Source organism: Amblyomma maculatum, chromosome 3 (genome assembly GCF_055883805.1).
Source record: "Amblyomma maculatum isolate TAMU_Amacu chromosome 3, ASM5588380v1, whole genome shotgun sequence".
In the NCBI taxonomy this organism is placed as follows: Eukaryota; Metazoa; Arthropoda; class Arachnida; order Ixodida; family Ixodidae; genus Amblyomma; species Amblyomma maculatum.
The window spans coordinates 214,666,846-214,673,591 of record NC_139346.1 but is presented as its reverse complement, the minus strand read 5'-3'; positions in this window follow the sequence as shown (position 1 = coordinate 214,673,591).

Here is a 6,746-nt window from a genome sequence, read left to right as displayed (position 1 = left end):
TTATGGATGTGCTTTAGCGTATCTTATGGATATGATTACAGTTTAGCTTATTGTTATGCTTTAGGCGTTTCGGACTCGGCTTTGCTGCGTCGTTTAGCGAGACGTTCTTCTCGTTGCTCGGGTGTCTTGGACGCTCGTTGAGCTTTCAGCCTTTCATTTCTTCGCTCCTTTTCAGATAATTCCCTTGGTAGCACTTCTGTATCGGTAGTATGTATCGGCGGCATGTTAAAGACGTTTCGTTTTTAATGTTATGTTATTTCAATGTCATGTTTACGGCTAGCACGATGCTATGCTTTCGTGCCTAAAAGCTGTGAATGCTTGGGAGTGAAAGTGGAAAGATGGAAAGGGGGGTCGGTAGTGGAGGGCTGCGGAGTATTATTTCGACAACCTGGGGATCTTTAACGTGCGCTGTACGATGTCAGCACACGTTAAAGATCCCCAGGTGGTCGAATTTACTCCGTAGCTCTCCACTACCGACTCTCCTTTCTCTCTTTCGACTTTCACTTTCACCTTCCTGCCTTCCCTTACGGTGCGGTTCGGGTGTCCACGGAGCAAGTGTGACAGATACTGCGCCTTTCCCCTCTTGTGACGGAGTCGGCGGCGGCCACCTGCGCTTGTGCGTGACGTCACTAGTGCTCCGACATACGCCGGCTCACACGAAGCGCGGTGTTGACTAGCGTAGTGAAGCTTTTCGATTGAAAAATCAGGATCATCCTTCGATATTTTGGGGCGACTTCATGACAGGCCACAGGATATAAGAATGTTGGGAGGAGCTGCCAACTCGAATGGATTGTTCATTCCAGGTGGAAAAGAGGCACGTTCGAATGGTTTAGTTAAAGCGTTGCTTTATATATTGGGCCGTAGCCTAAGTTATTGCATCATACTCTTGAAAGCGGAGCTTAAGTGTTTCACCATATATTTTCTAAGCATCAGTTAACTGTGTCATCTCGCTGAAATCATTTATAACAGAATCGTGCAGTATTCCACAGTTACCTCATAGTTATTACTTTTGCCTGTATTATCTGCATATTACTGTTAGCATGGAGTGGTAAGTTACCAGATTATATGGTAGATCACCCACATAGTTATAACGCTGAGCTATAACCAAGCCGAACGGACGTACCTGCGTTACCCAGCGGTAGCATTTGTAACTCGGTATCCAAGGATCTGGGAAGGCTGCATTCCGATCTCAGCCTCCTTCGCAAAGGCGAAGCCTCATGTGACAGCACCTTCCAAACGTGCCATGTCATATGGTCTCGTGGGTTATAGAACGCAACGAGCAGTCAGTGCACGGCCATATCACCTGCGAACTATCACTCGCCAGTGCAGTGGTTGTGATTTCTCGCTCATAAAGCCGACTCCGGGTTTCCTGGAGAACGGAGCCTTTAACGGTGTCGCGTTGATAATAACAGCGCTTTCAAGCCAATTACTTAATTTGTGTCACCTCTAGCGGTTTCTTTAGGAAGTGCTTACTTCGATGATGATGTCGTTGAGGCGAAGCCCCGCTGCTTCCGCCGGACTGTCTGGCTCCACAGTAAGGACGGTCTCCTTCTTGTGCTCTTTGTCTTCGTGCAGAGTGAACCCGTAGCCGTCAAAGTTTGGCCGCCTGACCAAGTGGCACAAGCGAACTTCCGGAGGGTCTGGCAACACTCTCTCAGAACTGTGACCGACCGACACTGCGGGATTTGGCACGGCAGTAGAGGGCCCGCTAGAGCCTTCGGCGACGCCGCTTTCATTCTTCGAGGTCAGAAATAAAATATTAGAAGGAAGTACTGTTCAGCACCAGCTCTTGGCGCGTAAACGCTAGAGATATCTTTTGAGAGTACTACTTTAAAACGTGGTAACAATCCACTATTTCATTGTAATGGTACAATGATGCCTACTTTCACGACACTTAGCACAAATAATCCAATGAGCAAAAGGTAAAATAAAAGGGTTTAAAATTTTCTGGTATGTTTTACATCACATTTGTTACATTTGCTAAACATATGCACTTTTTCCTCCGTAAAGACTTGCGACGCAATGTTGAAATGGTGTAGAAAGACACACTCATATTGGAGAAGAAAAAGTGAATTAGAAGCCTACAAAAAGAACGCCATGTATTTCACAATGTATTCTGATATAAACTGAATGCGGTGCCTTATGAAACCCAAGAGAAATGTGACCTGACGGGATTGATTGATTGATTGAAAACTTTATTTAGTGTACGGGCGTTCTCGGAGTTGTGGATGGTCCGCCTATTCCGGCAGCCCAGTGGCCTGCGCCGCAGCGTAGGCCCTGCGAACCAGTCCTCGTTGTTGGTCGGGGTCCTCGCTGTGCAGAATGGCCTCCCACTGCTCCAAATTGGGATTAGGAAGTTTATCGATAAAGGAATTTAATTGGCATGCCCACAACATGTGAAAAGCCGTAGCTAAGGCCAGACAGACATACCCCACACCTCACAAAACTCTAGACAAGGCAGAAGAGCACACCCTCCGGCGGCTACAGACAGACACTCTCGTTACACCATTTAAACTCCACCAATGGTACCCCTTACTTTACACACCAGAGTGCCCACACTGTGACCTGACGGGAGAGTAGCCGCGGAAGCTGTTGCCGGAGAGTATTGAGGTGAAGAGTGAGGTGTTGAGCAATGTCGGTCCACAGGATAGAAGGGGTTCGTTCCGGAGAGATGCGTTGCAGAAGGCTGATGAGGCGTACGTTCTCTTCTCGGCCCAAGCTTACTTTATTGATTGCTATTTAAAGCTTCAACTAGGGCGGTATCGAGAACACCATGACATATAATTCATCTTCAGCGCGACATAGCCTAACCGACTTAAGAACGTGCTGTTATATAAATGGACAATGCACAATGAATAAGCTTCCTGCAGGTTTCTAGTGAGCGACATCACGGCCTCACAAGAGTGCGGCCGTGATGTCGCTGAGAGAGGATAACTCCAATGTTGTGGCCACTTGTCAGTGCAGAGTTGGGTAGGGGAAGAAGTGTTAAAATATGTTAAGGCGGGTGATTTGGTGGGAGTAGCAATAAGCTCGCAGAAGGCTGCAGTCTGAGGCCCAAAAGAAAGGTGCATCTTTTATCAGCATGGCAGCGAGAGGGCGAGCAGGGCTGCGACGGTCTGGACGAAGCGTCGAAAAAAAAATTACAAGAGTTCAACGCTGCTGAACCAAATATTGAGCGAAAGCATTAACTGCGGGTGACCGAGCGTTCTTCTTCTCTTTTTCCTCAGCCAACATATAAAGCCCCGCTTTAACCAAGCCGTATGAATGTACCTTAGTGGCCTATAGGGGTAACGCGAATGCCAGGGTCATAGCAGGCTGATTCTGACATAACCGTCCCATGTGAAACGAGAGACCCAAGTTAGCAGCTCCTGCCAACTGAGCTGCGGCTCCGACCGCGCCACGCCGACAGCTTGAGTTGGGAGCCAATCTCTCGCTTTTGTGTCATGTGGGGTGTGACGCCACAGCGTCACGTGGGTACTACGTGGCTACCGCTGTGCTACGCCGACCGCTTGAGTTAGTAGCCCAGCTCTCACCCTAGTGTCACGTGGGGTGTTACGTCACAGCGTCACGTGGGTAAGACGTGGCTACCGCCACGCTACGCTGAAGACTCGAAACCTAGAGTAGTATTGCTTTCGCAATAATAATAACACAAGCTGAAAAATCTTCGAACATCACCAGATGAACATGACGGCACTGTACGTGGTAATAAGGGGTCTCCATATTTATCACTCTGAGTTGTGTAACATTCTCCTGCGGGAGGTGCTGGGCTGTTCGTGCTCAAACGCCGACCACAAACTAGGAATGCTCTACGTTTTTCGGTTATAAAATTGAAATGATGAAGTTGACTGCAGTTTTCGGAATCGGCGAAAAACTGTCTAAGGGGGAGCTTCCGTCGTGGAAAGCAGATCCACCCATTCGACAGGTGCGGCATAGGGTTGTTGTTGCGGCTGAAGGAAGAAGGAAAAGAAAATGCACGGGCCTACTACTGGCTCTGTAGCTGAGCCACCTCCGCTGCCTTATGCAGACAGAAAAGAAAATAAAGAACTAAAAAGGAAAGGGAAAGAAAGGTGCGCGCCTCAACAGCTGTCGTCCACCACCGAAACGGTAGCGGGAGCAATGACGGCCTACAAAAGATAAAAATTCGGTGACAGGCTAGCCCCGCCACCAGCGGCAGTGACCCACCAGTCCTAGCCAGCCCCGTAGGGCCAGGAGCAGGTGGTGGTGGTGGTGGTGAAAAACTTTATATTTGGGAGCCTTAAGGGATTACATACTAATGACGAGTCGGCTCTTGGCTGCGTGTTGTGACCGGAAGCTGGTGCTTCCCAGCGATACCCAAAGCCCAGTCCGTCAGCCGCTTTTGAACGGCCGGGTCAGAGCTGGACACCGCAGCCTCCCATCGCTCGAGGTCGGAGAGTTGCCAAGTGGCTGGAGGGTGGAATTCCGAGCATTTGATCATAATATGCTCAAAATCAGCTTTAGGTGCCCCACACAGGGTGCACTGCGGCGAGAACAGTCCTGGATGGATCAATGATAAGAAAGCAGGGGATGGGAATGTACGGGACTGAAGCTGGCGCCACGTCATCTGTTGTAGCTTAGTCATAGATTTATGAGGAGGAGGGTAGATGGTTCGTTGATCACGGTAATGGAGAGAGATTTCGTGATAGGATACCATACGCTCGCAAGCATCTCCCCAGGCAGTGGCAGTCCCTGCTCGGCTGACGTATCCTCGAGCAAAATAGTGAGCTGCTTCGTTGCCTTGGTGACCCGTGTGAGCGGGCACCCATATTAGTTGAATAGGGTGTTCGGGTGGGGAGAGGGAGGCGAGAAACCGGAAGGCTGGGGTAGAGATCCGGCCGCGGACGAAGTTCCGTACGGCGGATTTAGAATCACTAAAGATGGTTGTGGCTCGGGGGGTAGCTATGGCGAGGGCAACCGCCGCCTCCTCCGCCTCCAGGGAAGTGGAGGCAAAAGTTGTACCGGCCGCGACCAGTTGCAAAGAGTTGGAAACAGCGCTGAGGGCGAACGCTGGGCGGGAGCGGTATGAGGCAGCGTCTACGTAAACGGTCTCTGGCTGGAAGCCATAGTGCTTGCGAAGAGCTTCTGCGCGTGCCTTGCGGCGAGTGACGTGGTGCTCTGGGTGGATATTCTTTGGCAGGGGATGCACCTTAAGAATGCGGTGTATCGCAGGGGGAATTGTATGTTGTGTAGAGCAGTGACCGGGAGGTGAGAGATGGATGCGAGCAAGGATGTTCCGGCCGGTGAGGGTAGATGATAATCGCTCCAACTGGGCTGAGCGGTGGGCTTCCGTGAGCTCAGTTAGGGAGTTGTGGATACCCATGTGAAGAAGGCGTTCATTGGAAGTGTAGCGGGGTAAGTTGAGGGCGGCCTTGTACGCCTGTCGGATAAGGGCGTTAACCTTGTCTTCCTCCACCCGCGTGAGAAAAAGGTAGGGGAGCGAGTAAACAACACGGCTCAGGACAAATGCCTGTACCAGGCGTCTGAGGTCATGCTCGCGCATGCCGCGATGGCAATTGGCTATGCGGCGAATGAGGTGGATTGTTTGATGAACCATCACCGTCAGCTTAGTGATGGTTGCGGTATTCTTGCCATTGTTTTGTATCAGAATACCAAGAATCCTGATGTTGTCCCCTTCTGGTATCCGGGTGTTGACCATTGACCAAGATGGGGGGAGGAGGGCCTTTGTCTGTACGACACCTAGGAGGTCGGAGTATGAGAGGCTCCGATTTGGTAGGGGAAAAAGCCAAGCCGACATTTGCGGCAAAAAATACTACAATTCTGCTCCGGCCTGTAATGTATCTTCCATGGCGCCAATGCTACCTGTGGTGGTCCACAGTGTAATATCATCAGCGTATAAGGAGTGGGACAGGGCAGGGATTTGGTTGAGGGCGTGTGCCATGGGGATAAGGGTAATATTAAAAAGCAGTGGAGAGAGGACAGAACCCTGTGGGGTGCCAATACTACCGAGTTTGAAAGATGCAGATGAGAGCGAGCCGATGGTGATTTCTGCTGTGCGATGACTAAGAAAGGCGGATATGTACTGGTGGACACGCGAGCCGACTTGAAGCGATGAGAGAGCATCTAAAATGGCTGCGTGACGGACATTATCAAAGGCCTTTGTGAGATCTAGGGCGAGAATTGCTCGGGTGCGCTTTGCGTGGCGGGGGTGAAGGACATCTTCTGACAGTTGCAGCATAACATCCTGCGTGGAGAGATGTGGCCGGAAGCCGACCATTGTGTCAGGGAAGAGGTTGTGGTCATCTATGTGGTTCTGGAGGCGTGCCAGCACGACATGTTCAAAGAGTTTGCCAAGACAGGAAGTTAGAGATATGGGTCGGAGATTCTTGATGTCGAGTGGTTTGCTGGGTTTAGGGATAAATGTGATACGGGCGTGTGTCCACTGGGCCGGACGGGTTCCCGTGCGCCAGCATTGGTTGAAGATGTCCGTGACCGCATCGACAGACGGGTCATCCAAGTTACGAAGCATCTTATTTGTGACTCGTTCCGTCCCCGGAGCTGATGTCGTCCTGAGGCGGTGCATCGCCGCCCTGACTTCAGCTGAAGAGATTTCCTCACCAAGGGTAGGGTTGGGAGAACCGGTGTAGGAAGGGAGGGGGGTAGAGGGGGTTGTAGTGATGTACTGATCTTTTAAGGTCTGAAGGAGGGTGTCATCGTTTAGGGGAAGCTGATGAATAATGCTGGTAATATTCTTACGCTGCGTGGCCTTG